Consider the following 16,405-nt stretch of genomic DNA (forward strand, 5'->3'; position numbering starts at 1 on the left):
GTTTTTTTTCCCCAAAGCCACCAATTATTTTGAGTCTCTGAAACTCCGGCCACTTGGGGCAAAGGAGCCAAGGGACCAGAGCATCTGGCAATGGGATGCCCAAATCTATCAGGCAAACAAAGCACTCTCCTGAGAATCACAGAATGGTTTGGGTTGGAAGGAACCTCAAGGATCATCTCATTTCAACCCCCTGGGACACCTTCCATTAGAAGAGAGCTTAGAGGGTTTTTTTTAATTTTAATGTAAGCTCTGGAAAACCTCAGGCTCTTCATAGAACAAATGCCACTTCATGATTAAAGTGAAGTCCCCTCTGTAATAAATACTATATAATTAATATGATGTAAAAATCCCAGCATATATGAACATTTTATTCTGATCACTGTCATTAACAACAATAACAGCATCCCAGCATAGGCTCACCCCAAAAAAAGGGTGGTTTCTCCTTACTTTCCACCAGAGAAGAGGAGGGAAGTAGCTGTTACAACTTCATTTTATATTTTATTAGTTTTTACAAACCAGCTATGCTAAAAGGTTGCACCAGTAATTTAAACTGCGTTTGTCAGCAGAAGTGAAGGACATTGTGGGATACATTTTATTCCAGCTCTTTTATTGCCTGGCTCCTTGGAGTGATTCAAGCAGCTTAAGGATTTTAGAGGCACTGTCACAACAGTATCTGGCCCGTCACAAGTTGCTATTTTAACAAAAAAAAAGTACCCAAAAACTCCGACTTTCAAAGAATTGGCTGGACAGCAGAAGCTGTTCAAGACTCAGCAACTCCTGAATGCCACCAAATTATTCCCTCACAGGGGCAGGCACTTTCTGCAATGTTATTCTCACTTGGCAGAAGGGGAGTGGGATCCATAAAACGGGGAAATGCTGATTTTTGCAGCTCTGCCAAACCACAGGAACACACAGAAACACATCGTGACTCTCCCCACCCTCGGGAGCCAGCAGTGCTCTGTCACATCTGCTGGGACACAGACAGCAGGTGACAAGATGGGGACAAGAGCACAACGAGGCTGGCACAGACCCAATCCAGGAAAGCTTCCAACAGTGCTGGCCAGAGGAGAAATGTTTTGAAGATTCCTGAGACAGCAGGCATCTGCTTTCTGTCCCAGCAGCACCCCAGCGTTCTCCTGGACTCTTCCCAATGGACGATCAAAAAGCAAATTAATTCCTTGAACTCAAGGACCAACCCCTTCTCATCACAACCCCAAGCTGGTGGGAGATGCTGGTTTTCATCCCCATCCAGCTGTCCCGGACACCACGGGGCTGGAGGGGAAGAACATCCCACTGCTGAGATGTCTGCTGGCTGCTTGCCTGGCAGAGAACTCAATTCCAGACTCCATTAGGGAAACTATCCCAGAAAAACAGGGAAATGCTACTTTGTGGGAGGGTGGAATGAACAGGGCCGTTCCTGGTCAAAGCACTGCAGTACTTTGGGCACCAGATAAATCTGAGTGACCTCAAAGCCCGGTGTCCCCATTGCTCCCCAGGATGCAGAGCTTTCCTGAGGTCCCCATCTCCTACCCACACACAGCAAGCCATGAAACACACGTGGGTCACCTTATCCCACCTCCTGGGGTGCTTGCAGAGAGGGGGGTGCAAGGCTGACAAACCTGGAAGGGCTCACAGGGCCATGGGGTCACCTGCACTGATCCCAGGTCACTCTGTGCCATAGGCAGAGGAGAGAAATCCTCACCCTCACCCCGTCCAACCTGACCTTGGACACTTCCAGGGGTGGCGCAGCCCCAGCTTCTCTGGGCAGCCTGTGCCAGGGCCTCCCCACCCTCACAGCCAAGAATTTCTTCCCAATATCCCATCTAGCCCTGCCCTCTGGCAGTGGGAAGCCAGCAGATCTTCAGATGATGCCACACCAGTATTGGAGAATGGGTCATTCTCAACTGTCCCCCTTCAGCACATGCAGACACTGTGCCAGGAGAGCTCCATGTTTCCCAGAGCTTAAAATCTGTGAGGACAAGCAAAACTTAATTTGCAAAGAAAGATCCTTTAAGCAGAGGGAAAGTCCTCATACCCGGACTTGGGCAGTTTTAAGTTTGGGACATGTTTTAATGTATTAAAAAAAGTTTTTCAGGTCATCTTTGATGCAGAGTTGTCTGGGAGGGGGAGGCTGTCAGATGGTGTCTTAGCAAGGGAATATCTGTTCCCTGGGCACAGAGCCTTGTGAACTCCCTGTGGCACCTGCATATTCTGTGTTTGTACTCCAAGCCCCACGGACACTCCTTTGATGTGTTGCCATGTGGTGAGCTGGAGCTCCTAAAGGTCTCTGGAGATCACAGGATCTACGTGACGGGATGTATTTAGTGGATAAGGAGCCTTCCATCCTTTGAAACAGAACTTTGCTGTGTTATCTTGTTTAAAGAACATGTAAATTGCTTCTTTTTTCATGCCTGATGCAGAGAGCAGCTGTGGACAGATGCCCAGGAAGGATCCACGGGGAATCCAGCCCTGCTCTTACACACATGGTCTCCTCCTGGCCTCTCCAGCTCGCTGCTCCAACATAAACAAGTGAGACCTACATCCTCCTGGAAATTAAACCCAGCCTCTCAGACATGTACACAGATCTCCTCCTGCCCTGCAGGAAACGGGGATGGAGAATTTGCAGCCCCAGGTGGCCCGGAGCAATCCCTGTTCATGGGGGCTGGGGAAGGCCAGGAGTGGAACACGCAGCACTAAGTGGCATCTTGGGATATTTAATGCTCTCAGTTTTCTTTTCTGATCTCATCTCTTCATTAGCCAGAGAAATTTGTCCATTTTCCTCTGCTCATCCTCACAGTGTTCACCAAAAAGCTTCTTCCTTTACTCCTGGTCACAAAAGCATCCCAATCTGCTTCCATTTCACTCTTCCCTGACAATTAGCCACCCTTGCTTCCCTATTTTCTCTTCCTTCAAGGCTCTTATCCAGGCTGTTTTTTTCTTTCCCTCACCTGCCTGCACCACCATTACTTTTCCCACTGTCAGAGGTGCCAATCTAAAATTCACTTGAGTTATTTGAGCTCATTCTCCTGCACTAAGGCAGACAAATACTGCAGCCTAATACAGAAATATGCCCCTGGAAATCATTCCTGGGATGCAACGCTCCCACCTGAGCTGAAGGCCAACGTGATGGAGACAGAGCAACACAAGCCCAGATCCACAGCTCTGGAAAGCATTCCTGGCATTCCCATTCCAAGTGCCATTAAGGAGATGCCGAAGTCCAGCAGACGTCTGGACAACACAAAACATTAAACTGAGCTCTGATATTTAAGAGCAGAAAAGTTTCCCAGGCTAATTCAGGCAATGTGTCCCATAAAACTGGCAAAAAACCAGTCCATTAACTGCATTTGCTCTCCAGCATTTGCTCCTGAATTGTTTATGCACAGAGGTTTCCTAGCATATTAATCCTCCAGAAAAGAACGTGTAAAACAGAGCTGGAAATGAAGGAGTGCTTGGGGATCCTGTTGTTATGAGTGGGATAAAGCAGGAGGGGCCTACGGGGGGAGAAATCCCCACAAGAAAACTCCAGAGAGCCACTATTTACCTTCCCCTTCAGCAAGCAAAATCCCACAAACAGGGAAATTAAAACCTGTTGTTGCAAGCAGAGACAAAGTCAAAGATTTCACAATCCTGCTGTGAGAAAGGAATTTTAACAGGCTGGTAGAGGATAAACTGTTAGTTTCTTCCATAAACCTGAACAAAACCAGTGGATTTCCCAGAAACAAATTGGGAAATTATCCCCTCGGCCCCAAGAGTCAAGTCCAAACCTGCCACCAAAGTTTCTTCACAGACTTTGCCAGGCTGGGGTTCAGGCTCACGATCCAAATTCAGGCAGGTTGGAGATGCCCTAAAAGCTGCCGAGTCACCGGAAGGGAAAGGGATTTAAGCTAATAATTTACCTTACAGCTGACCAGGAGCTGCCAGCACACAAGGCAGGGTGTAACTCTCACTGGAAATGCTCCACTGGGAGCTCCGTGTGTTCCCAGTCACCCAGTCCAGATGCCACAATTCCCCTTTCATGCCCTCCTGCAGGAGAAACAACTCTCCACCTTGACTTTTGGATGGCCAAGTGACCACTGAAATCCCAAAGGGACAAAGATCCCCTTTAAAAATCCCTAAGTTTCCTCAGCAAGCTCAAGTCTGCCAATCGAGCTGACAGAGAGGGCTTTGCATAAGAAAAGGAGGAATGCAGGGATTTCCAATGTGGAAATGAGGGTGGATAAGGAAAACAGGACATTTACTCTGGAACTGTTACCCCTAACATTTATCAATAAGGAGTAACATGACAAAAAACCAATATTTAAACTGTATATTAGGAATAATTCCTTCTCCAAAAGGATTGTGCCAGCTCTGGCACAGCTGCCCAGGGCAGGGGGTGGAGTCCCCATCCCTGGAGGGATTTAGAAGCTGTGTGGATGTGGCACTTGGGGATGTGGGTCAGTGGTGGCTTTGGCAGTGCTGAGGGAACAGTTGGACTCAATAATCTTAGAGAAGTCTTCCAGCCTAAATGATTCCATGATTAGGACTTATTTTGAGGGGAAAGAAGGATATTTTTCATCCTTATCTAACTCAGAAAAAACTTCATTAAAGAAACCACTTTGCACACACTTCAGAGGCTCAAGACATTCGGGGATAAAATTGGACCTTCAAATTAAGGTTCTTCACGTCCCTTTCCACCTGAACCCACAGCTGGGGATATTACAAATCCCTTTCACCTTAAACCAGTTACGTGGCACAAAGAATTAGCATGAAAGTGAGAGATGCTCAAATGAACTGCTGCAACGAAGAACTCGAGGCACGTTAGAGTCTCACGGTTCTTCCTTCTCCAGCAGGAAGAACATTTAGAAGTAGCAACAATCCCCTTCCAGAAAATTGTCCTAAGCTTCCAGCCCACTGCCAAAATTCTTTCAAAAGGAACTGGTCCAAGAAAGAACCTCCACCATTTTATGGTGCAAAGCCACCCTCTGTTCCACGACAGCATTTTGCTTTCACAGCAGAAAAGGTGCCTTGAGATTTTTGTCTTCAAGAAAGGCAATGGAAACTTTCCTTGCTCACTGCCACCAAACTGGTGTCGCCCTCTCTAGATCTCAGCATTCCCACGGGTAAAGAAAAAGCAAGTTCAACCTCCAAAGATACATTCAAAGAGGCAGCAAATCCAACCCTTCCTGGGAATTTGCTCCAGTGATTAATCCCAGCCCATGTCTACCTTTCAATGTCACCTTCCAAGCAGCTTTGCCCGTCCTCTCCAGGTCTCAGCAGTACCCAGCAGCCTCTCCCCAAAGATGGGACTCAAGTTTTGGTCTCTCTCCTGACCCATAAACACAGTGGGAGAGTTTAAAAGTTCAACTCTAGATCTTTTCACCCTGATCCAAAAGTTGCCCTGCTGCTCCTTCTGCAGGATCTCCAGCTTTTCCCACGTCTATTTTAACATACGGATATCAGAGCTAAATACGCTACTTGAACAGTATTTTCAGAAATGCAGTTTTTGGAGTAAAAACATCCTTTGGTCCTATTTCCCAGCTCACATGTCCGTAGATGGCATTAAACGCTTTTTATTCTGGGAACTGAAGCAGATTTGGCTGCTCAGTCCAAGCACAAGTACCTTTGCACAGCGACTGCTCCTGAAGGGCTGAGCCCTCTGCCCCAGGCACAGCCCATGATGCTCCCTCCATCCTCCAGCTGAAAAATCATCTGCATTACTCCAAGTCATCTATCATATTCTGGGAACGATTTATTACTCCACTGGTGTTGTGAACTCCACAGATTTCCTTGTTCTCTGTACTTGATGAAAATCACAAGAGCCAGGATGCAGCTACTCCTAAGAACCCTGATGATCACATTTGCAGCACTACAGCTTTATCACAGCCTTTCCGTGACTTTTATTTCCTATCCTGATGAAAAAAGAGCAGAGACAGGGGCTCACATGATCTTCACGACAGCTCTGATGCTGCCTGGTCACACAAAGATGAATTTGTTCAGTGCAGATCACGGAGAACCCACTCCTCCCTATAAGCACAAATTTTACACTCAATTTCTTTTCACTACGGATAAGAGAAAATTGATTAAGCAGAAGAGGTCCTTAAAAAATGAATCTTCTTATATGCTCTTTATCAAACAAAAATAGCCTGAAAAACTGGCAAATCTAAGTGTTTGCCCAGCAGATAAGACAAATCACCCTTCAGTGACTCTCACATTTCCCTCCCGCCGCGTGGAACTCCTGCAGGCCTTTGTCACCACAGGAACGAAGGGTGGTGCCACCAGCAATGATGTTTAATTCTGTAACTTCAACACGTGCAAAAGCTTTATTGGAAGGTTATTGAAGTCCAGAACCCTGCTGCATTTTGTCACAGGCTCCATCTCTAAGGCAAGCAGGCTGCTTGCTGGTTTGGTTTGTTACAGAAGAACAACTCCTGCATTAATTCCATTCCTGCTGGGCAAACTGAGCATGGGGGAGATGTGTGTTCATCTCAGCCATTCTGCAAGAAAAAATATCCTGAATCAGAAAGACAGGCCCAGAACATTCTGTAATGCCCCACCATATTTATTTTTCTTGCAGGTCACCACCCACCTCTGTCACGGTGTCCCACAGTGGTAGGGAGGAGAAGAGAGATCCAACAGGCAGGAATTGTGCAGCAAGATTCTTTTTTTAAATTATTTTACAACTCTTTTTTAGACTTTTTTCTTCATAGTCTAATTGGTCAAAGGATCAGCCATCCCTTGGGGTGATTGTCTAAAATCCTAAAACATCCATTGTCAAAATATTTTTCTACTGTACTATAAACAAGGCTTTGCAAGGTCTCAGGTGTTCATGGTTTATAGAACTCTACAAACACCTTCCATGAGAGAGAAAAGTATCTCACGGGACTGGAAAGAAGCAAGAAAAATTCTTGCTAGCAGCAATATTTGTATCCACACACCTCCACCAAAAGAAAAAGAAGGGTGTCATCCCCACTGTCCCCCATGAGGCTCCAAGCCAAGAGCCCAATGCCCCATCCCACCTCCAGCCTGGACTCTTACAGAAATACAATTTGTACAACTGTGTTTTCTGACACCTCTTTTAAAACCTTCTGAAGAGGTTTCAGCTCAAATCTGGCCTAGCATGAAGCTCTTAAGACACAAAGGTTGTGCCTCCACAAAGACAGGAGCCTCAGAGGACGGGCAAGGACCAGCAGCTGCTGCTCATGAGGGGATGCCTCAGATTCTAATACATCACAGAATGGTTTGGGTTGGAAGGGACCCTAAAGCTCATCCAGTTCCACCCCCCTGCCACGGGCAGGGACAACTTCCACCATCCTAGGTTGCCCCAAACCTTATCCAGCCTGGCCTTAAACACTTCCACATTTATATACATTTTCTCATCTTTACCACCACACAGCTATATGTGTTTACGTATATATACGTACGTATTTTCACATACTCAGAGAGGGCAGGTCCTACTAAACTCCATCATCCTGCAAAACTAAATCCAGGGTGTCCAAAACCACTGCTCTGGGAACAGTATTTCTGAAGAGATTGTTTCCAGCAACTTCCCCAAAATGACACAGTCCATGGGAACAGCAAGGACAGGATCCAACCCGAGGGTGATATTCAGTGATGATTAAGAAACACATATTTTCTCCCTCCTCTCCCCCTTAATTCCCTGCCCCAATTCCCTCAGTGCTTCCAAATTGGCCCAGCTTTGGTGGATTTTTATGGGAACTGCAAAAGGGATATTTGCCAGCCATCCAGTCACTGCTCCCAAGTGCAGAGGCACCATGACTTGAATTGGTCACCCTGCCTTTATTTGTATGTGTTTTTAATTGTAAAGGAACGTATTTTCACAGTCTCATCCTCCAAAGCAGCTGAGCAGTTTTCATTACAGTCTTCCCAAAAAGCACCAGCAAGCAACTGGTTGGAATGTTCCACCTGAAGCTTGACATAATATGAACAACTGAAAACAGGATTTTCAAGCACAAGAAAAGCTTAGGAATGCCACCATTCCCCTCTCCCAGGTTAGGAACCTCCATCAATCCCCTCTCAGGGCTTTCTACCCACCCTTCTCTGCTGGTTTGCTTTGCTTCAATACCCAAGTTAGGCTGCCTGCTCCTCTGGAATAGACCTCAACAGTGTATTTGTCCATAAAAAACACATCAGTGCTGCTTTGCACCCAAAGCCACCCATTTTAGCCATGGTTTCACTCAGCCACTCCAACAAGTTTTTAAAAATTCCCTTTCGGTGCCCACACACAGGCCACCAGCAGGATTTCTGAGCAGGCAGAACATGAATGTGTGTTGTGACACACATTGAACATTTCCATAATCGGGATTTCACGTTACTCAAAAGCAATTTGATGTTTGGTTTGGGATTTTTTTAAGTCTCCAGCAAACCCTGAAGCTGGGGATGAAGGAGAAGGGCAGGTCAAACATGGCCAGACCCCGTTTTTACATGATCCTTGGCCAACTCTGCTTCTCTATCGCCAAGCTACTCAAAATTCTCTCTCACAAAAATCAGATGGCACCGTAACCGAGCCCACCATGAAAAATAAGAAATCAGGAGGGAAAGGGATGGGCAGGATGCTGATAAAATCTGATGCTGCCAGTCTTGTCAGCTCATTACTTGAGGCAGCCTGGGCTCCCCATGAGGTCCCATGAAGCACGAATGACTTAATCAAGGGACCTCCCTGGGGCTGAGGGAGATGCTCATGAATAACAGCATCAAATCAAAGCCTGGGAAATCAGTGGCATCCTATGGAAAATTGATGGGATCAGCTGGTAAATCCTTAAGCTGTTAAGTGGTGCCTTGCTCCTGCCTCATACCAAAAAATTGCCCTGAGCAGAGCTGGAGGCACAAGGAATGCTAAAAAGCCAAAAATGGGGAATTGGATTCCAGAAGTCTGCAGAAAACTGATCCACACCTTTGGAGAGTGCCATGAGGGACAGGACACAGGGAATGGCTTCCCACTGCCAGAGGGCAGGGATAGATGGGATATTGGGAAGGAATTCCTGGTTGTGGGGGTGAGGAGGGGCTGGGATGGAATTCCCAGGGAAGCTGTGGCTGTCCCTGGATCCCTGGGAGTGTCCAAGGCCAGGTTGGACAGGGCTTGGAACAACTTGGGATGGTGGAAGGTGTCCCTGCCCATGGCAGGGGTGGAATGGGATGAGCTTCCAGGTCCTTCCAACCCAAACCATTCTGGGATTCCACGGTTCTAAGGCAGGAGCATCTGTGCACCTCTATGGGAACACAGTTTCCGAATTTATAAGCACATTTTCTCATTTTCAAGCCAACCTGGACAGCAGCTTTACAGTCACCAAGTGCCTTGGGCACACCCAGCGCTGCAAAATCTGCAACGACTTCAAATTCTTTACTAATAACATATTCTCCATATTAATCTTCCCCAAATGATCCATACTGGGAATTTATGTATGACCCAGTATTAAAATCCACTGTAACTGTGTCTCTGAGCATGTCATGGAGCTTAAATACAGGCGAGCAGAGGGCATTAAGAGGCTGCTGAGAATCATTTTCTAGTACACTGGAAAGGACAAACTGTTTTTATGAGTGTGTGTTTTACAGTCTGTTTTTTCAAATTAAATCTAAAATAGTTCCCAGATAGAAGCTGCATCATTCCAACTTCAATCTAAGGAATACTTTATTTTAAAAAATAAAATAAAAAAAAGAGGTGAAGCATGAGAAAATATGACTCCACAGGAAGGCCAACAGTGTCTTGTGCTACTCAGAGAGGACTCAGAGACATGGTGACAAAAACCCTAAAGACTTTTTTCTGAGCAAAGATTCAAATAATAAGGAAGCAGTCCTAAAACAGTGGCATCAAAGTTTGTCCTTAATTCCACAATGAGTGCATCAGACTGTGGCAAATTTCTTTACAAAGCTCCAGGCATCCATGAGGCAGCTGGAGAAGGAAAAGGATTCCCTTGCCCACAGTGTTCTTATCCACTGCCTCCAAGTAGCTCTCCTTCTACAAATCAGTATTTTCCATTATTTTTAAGAATCCCATATAGCTCTACATGGCTCTAACCCTCTTCCCAACTCACAGCACCTCCAAAGCTGGAACTCAGCTTTTAATCAGCATCAGCAACGATGGTCCAGATCATCTCTGATTCCAGGGCTGGAGAGGTGATGCAGATCCCTCGTGTTTTGTCAAGCAAACGAATACTTGGAAGAGCAGAGAGGAGATGAAACCAGGATCCTTGGAGTTGCACATGGGGGCAGAAGTGCAATCAGCAGCTGGCTTGATTTGCATCTCCCACAAATTGCACGTATTTATAATTTGGTCAGGACAAACGTAGGAGTGGTTTGATTACAGGACCCCAGGGATGGAAAAAGCAGCTCCCTTGGCAACTTCCAGCCTGGCTGCTGCAGGGGAGGAAGGAATAGGAGGGGAATCACTACAAATACCTCTCTTCCACAGTTCAGAGGGAACAATTCCCATGCCCTACACACTGAGTATGGTTTGGTCTTACTCCCCCTCCAGTCAGGGTGGCCATACGCCTCTCCTAAACACCTCCTGGGTGTCCTGGCCATATCCCAGGCAAGAAACCATGGACATCCATGGATCAACAGCAGCCCAGCACTCCTCAGCATGTCACCCTCCATCCCCCCCCTGCCAGAGCCAGATCCCTAGGGGTCACCAGGGAACAGAGTGAAAACAAACAGATGTGCTTAGAAAGAAATGCTTGGGAGGAACTGAAAGCAGATTCACATCTCCCACCCTTTACTCTCATTTCCTCTCCTTGGACCTGACCTCCTGCCTGCTAATGCTGTCCTTACTCCAGCTTCTGGCTCCTACCCCAACCCTCTTAAACTCCTCATCCATCATAAAATCACAGAATATCCAGAGTTGGACCCACCAGGATCTCAATCCAGCTCCTGGCCCTGCACAGACACCCCAACAATCCCACCCTGTGCATCCCTGAGAGTGCTGTCCAAGCGCTTCCAGAGCTCTGGCAACTTTGGGGTTGTGACCATTCCCTGGGGAGCTGCTCCAGGGTCCAACATCCCTCTGAAGGAAGAACCTTTCCCTAATATCCAGGCTAACCTACCCCTGGCACAGCTCCAGCATCCTCTCCCTGGTCACAGAAAGCAGAGATCAGAGCTGCCCCACTGCTGCCCCTCAGGAGCAATTATCCAGCCACCCTCCCCCCTTCTTTTCGAAGCCCTCCCATCCACACCAAATTCCACCCCACATTACAAATTCTGCTGGGCACAGAGATCCCATTACAGCGAATTACCAACGTGCTGCCTGTGCTTTGCAGCTTAGAGAGGATCAAGTTATGCCCCAGCTCATGACACGTCAGTACCATCAGGAAAGCTCCACTCTGCCTCAGGAGGGACAAAACCATCCTGGACAAACTGGAGAGCTGAGAGGGAAGAGTTCTGATTGAAAAACAATCTCATAACTGGGTAGAAATAGTGCTGTCAGCAGCAGCAAGACACACCGTGCCGGAAGGAGTTATCTCTTCTCCAAACAATTTTAGGCAGCGCAGTCAGGAGTGGCAACACCAGCTTATTCCACACTTGCTCCCTCCTAAAATCAATTTTCCAGCCGCACATCCATAGTTCATCTGCCAAGTGGCCCTGTCTTTGCTGTATTCACAGTTCTGACTCCCCTCAGTCGGAGCAGGGAGCTCTCCCTGGACCTGGGATTAAACACAGACATCCCTGAGCAGGGATCTTTCCCCTCTCCATGTCACCAGTCCCTCTCTCTTCTACCAGAATCACTGAACAGCCTCTTGAAACCCCAACCTCACGTGAGGTTCTGCCGGCAACCGCAGCACAAAGCACAGGTTTCCATATTAATTTCTGCTCCCTGAAAACCCTAGGACACAACAAGAGCAGAATAATAACACCAATTACTGATATTTGATGCAGCAATTTCAGAGCCAATTAACATAATGAACCTCTGTCTCTTTCAGATGGGCAATCTCAGAACACTCCAGTTAAAGGTGAGGGGCTGAAGCACAGAACAGGAATGTTAAACACTGATTACAGGAAGGGAACTGCGAAAGATTTCCACACACTCCTTCCTCCAAAAATCCACCTCCCAGCCCCTCTCCACCTCCACACACACACAAAGGAGGACCTGTGGTATTTTTTATCTGTATTTTGATGGCACACTGAGGGATTAGAGTTGGAAGCTTTTTATGACAAAGCTCCAAGCCCAGCAGCCAACGATTCGGAGGAAAAAGAGGAAAGGGAAAAACAGCAAGTTCTGGGTGAGAAGCAGCAGATTCCAGCTGCTGCATGAGAGAGAATCCCCTGCACCAGAGGAACAGATCCATCCCTCTCACAGGGAATATACCTGCAGCCACGTGTGCTGTTTGCTCCATGCGGTGCCCTCTGCAAAATGCGGCTACAGAGGCTACAAAGGATCCACACTTGAAACACATCTGTGACACTTCAAATCATCGCAGAATGGTCTGGGTTTGAAGGGACCTTAAACATCATGTCATGAAAGACTCTTAAAAAATCAATCCTCCTGCCATAGGGGCAGGGACACCTTTCCACTATTCCAGGTTGCTCAAACCTGGCCTTGGACACTTCCAGGGATCCAGGAGCAGCCACAGCTTCTCTGGGCACCCTGGGCCACCCTCACAGCCAAGAATTCCTTCCCAATATCCCATCTATCCCTGCCCTCTGACACTGGGAAGCCATTCCCTGTGTCCTGTCCCTCCATCCCTTGTCCCAAGTCTCTCTCCAGCTCTCCTGGAGCCCCTTTAGGCACTGGAAGGGGCTCTGAGGTCTCTCTGGAGCCTTCTCCTCTCCAGGTGAACACTCCCAGCTCTCCCAGCCTGGCTCCAGAGCACAACCCTTGGAACATCTCTGTGGCCTCCTCTGGACCCACTCTAACAGATCCACATCTCCCTTGTGCCAAGGACCCCTGTTTTGGAAGAAGAAGAACATCACCCTAACATTTAGCACATTAAGTGCTGGGGAAAGAACTTATGACTTGTGCCATGGGTAGGGGACTTGAGGGTGGCAAAGCTCGGGCCACCAGCGTGAGAAGGGGCTGATAAAGCCACACCACAGTAATGTGGATTTCCTGCTTTTGAAGCCACAGAAACGGTTTCAGTAATTTTTTTCTCTTCTTAGAAACTAACTAAAAGCGTGGGTACGGTGAGGGCAAACGGCACGAGAAGGAAGTAAAAAAACACAGGAGAAAAAAAAGAACAAAATCAGGGTCATATGGCCTCTGCCTACAAAGTGAACCTGTCTCCTCATCCCCCATTCCTTATCCAGGACACTTCCCTCCTTTGCTTCCAACTCCACCATAATCCTCATTTCATTCTTGGACAGTTCTTACACCTTTGTCCTTCTCTATCTCATCACAGAAGTGCTCCAGGAGGCTCCAGTAAATGCATTAGGATTTCTCCCTAAACTTTGTGTAGTCACCCCAAAAGGCTGATCCTTGCTGGAGCACTACACAAGACACACACGATACCCACAAAAACCAGGCAGCTCAAAAAGCCATAAACATAGAACATAAAAGCTCAAAAAGCCAGAAATATAAAAGATCCAAAACACTGGCTGGGCTTTACCCAGACACTTGAAGGGCACAAACTGCCCACGGGGCGGGGTTGGAACTACATCTTTAGGGTCCCTGAAAACCCAAATCCTGTGTTTCTGTGATTTCTTCTCCTGGGTAGAAAGGTTCCATCACATTTAATCACCATAAATCTCACAGTTCCTCAAATAATACAAATTGTAGACATAAAAAATATGAGTCTAAGATTGTGAAATGAACAGAGTTTAATGCACTAAAGCTTGTGCTCTGTGACATGGAACCAAAAAATCCACCCCATGATCCAGAAGAGGAGAAGGACCAAGGATGGGTTTCAGTGAGCCTCAAATAAACAAACTGATGAAAATAACATGAGGTTTGATTTTCAGATAACGAGGTCACACCAGTACAATCTGAGTGCTGGAATGGCCACAGCCACGCTTTGGGTTAAGCTGTGGCTGCCCCATCCCTGGAAGTGTCCAACACCAGGTTGGAGCAACCTGGGATAGTGGAAGGTGTCCCTGCCCATGGCAGGGGTGGAATGGGATGAGCTTTAAGGTCCTTCCAGGGCAAACCATCTGTGATTCTAAGCTCAGTCATCACCTCCAAGCTGTCACATCAAACACAGCAAGCAGGAGTTTTGATGTTTATTTGGCTACAGACTAACAAGGAACCAGGCTGAACATGCCCAGGGCTCTTGGTCACTGCCTTGGTGTACAACCAGAAGCACCAATTAACAGAACTTTGAGATACCTGAAGGCACTAATTAGGCCAATTAAGGCAAGAAAGAGCTAAATTACTTGCCCAGGGCCACAGAAAGCAGTGAACAAGTGGTGTTTAGGAGCCTTGTTCACAGCCCTGTTCCACAAGCCGTGAGAGAACCCCCACAGAGCAATTCATGGGGGGACTGTGGGGTGAGAAATCTGTGCTGCAGCCAAAACCGACTTCCTTCCCTCTCCCTCCCTCTCTGCCCACAAAGACAAGAGTTTATGATGAGTTACTTCATGCAAGATGTACAACTTGATTTAAAACAGAAAGAAAACCAACAGAAGTCCCTCACACCCCTCAGGTACTCAGGGCACCTGAATGCTGCTGAAGGTCCACACTCCTTTGTGAGTGAGCAAAGCTACGAACAGGAGGAAAAAATCCAACTTCCCATGTGCTTCAGGAGCAGGAAGCACTGCCAGGGATCTCCCATCCCAGCCTCACGAACCCCACTGCTGTGCCACATGAGGCTCTCCTGACCACACAGCTTCCTTGGGAAAGCACCCCCGGGAACAAAACAGAATAAAGCTTACAGGGCTCCACTGCCTATGACTCAGGTATCCTGATACTCCAATTACCCTGGAGATGGGAATAACTAATTAATAAGGAGTCATGGGATGGAAGGGAGCAGCTAGATATTTTGGGTTAATTTAATTACTTCACCTCAAAAGCATCCCGAAGCTCCAACAACAAGGGATTCCCCTTACAGCATCCCCGAGCACAGCAATACTCACACTACCTGTATTCCAACCTCTCCTGCAGCTCCTGACATCTCCAGCGGCTACAGATTTCCCTGGGAGAGGTTTCTGGCAGTCTCGCTGGTTTTCAGTGTTAGGATGTAATAAAAAAGGAAATTCATGAATTGTCTGCAGCAATTTGAGGGAGATTTGTGGCCATAGCAACATTACTATAATCTGTGCTGCGGGGAACAAAAGCCACTTTGATCACGTCGTTCCCACCCTCCCCACCCCACCCATAAGGCTGGAAAACGCTGTCCAGACACTCCCCAGTCCCCAGATGTGCTCTCCCACTGGCTGCCCCGGACATGAAATTGCTGAAAAGGGGATTTGGAGTGACTCTGGAAGGTTGTGCAGCACATTCACCATCCAGACAGACCATCCCAAGCAACCACCCTTGACAGACCACGCTCCTGTGCTGCTTTAGGAAGGGGACAGTGCCTGGTTTTCCCAGTTATCCACCAAGCACCAGCCATCCCACAGCTCCCAGTGAGGAGCCTGTGACAGCGCTGACTGGGCTGGGGATGAGCTGAGGACACTCATTGTGCTGGTAACAGAAAATAAACAACTCACCCCGGGTTTATCGCTGTCGGTGCCACGTGGCTGCAGGTTCTCCCTTGTCACTCACTACATTTCCTTACTCTGAAATTCATCCAGAGCATCTTTCAGCTCAGACAGGCTCTGGCAACGCTCCCGTGCCATGCCTAGCTGGGGGTCTAAGCTGCACTCAGGCCTGCAGGCACTCCTGTAATGCAAATAAAACAATGAACCAAACCACTGAGGAATTAATCTAACGAGCTGCCTGCCTGCTCCCTGTGCCGTACGGCTCCCACAAGGAAGATGCCTCCGGAGAGGCCGGGCTGCCCAGTGAGCTGAAGGCAGAGATTCGTATTAATGCTCTCACTATTTTTAGCTTCACAAATCAGGGAGAGCTGACTTGTGCTTCCTGCCCCCAGCAGCCACAACATCTGGGCTCTTTATGGTCATTCAGGCTCTTTTTCCCACAAGGCAGAGCCTGGAATGTGGCAAGGTGGAGCACTGGGAATGGGGAAGAGGCAGCAAACTTTCCAAATTAGTAGGCAAAAGCAGAGGGCTGCAGTAATTCCACAGCTGGGATAACTCAGCAGCAGTGATTACAATCTGCCCACTTAATTTGGCCCTGCAGTTTCTATTAGAGGCGCAGTAGGAGGAAATTCCTGTACAGTAGTTAAGGCAAGGGCCGGGTGTCGGGTGACTGGGGTTTGATTCCCAGCTGTGCCTCAGCCCTTCTGCGCAACCTCAGGGAACTCGCTCCGTCTGCTCCGGTTCCCTGGCTCGCAGCATTCCTTGGGAATTCACCAGGGAGCTCGTGGGTCACAAATAGCAACTGAGAGGAGAAATATAATCAAAAGCTACTTCCTGTTCAGCA

General features: G+C 47.7%; 1 protein-coding gene across 3 annotated transcripts in view; it reads right to left on the reverse strand.

Annotated features, from left to right (window-relative positions):
* Positions 1-16,405, reverse strand: part of EXTL3 (exostosin like glycosyltransferase 3) — a 136,107-nt gene that overhangs the window by 53,375 nt on the left and 66,327 nt on the right. The window lies entirely within an intron of this gene.

The sequence above is a fragment of the Corvus brachyrhynchos genome, unplaced genomic scaffold (genome assembly GCF_000691975.1).
Source record: "Corvus brachyrhynchos isolate BGI_N302 unplaced genomic scaffold, ASM69197v1 scaffold203, whole genome shotgun sequence".
NCBI classification, from domain to species: domain Eukaryota; kingdom Metazoa; phylum Chordata; class Aves; order Passeriformes; family Corvidae; genus Corvus; species Corvus brachyrhynchos.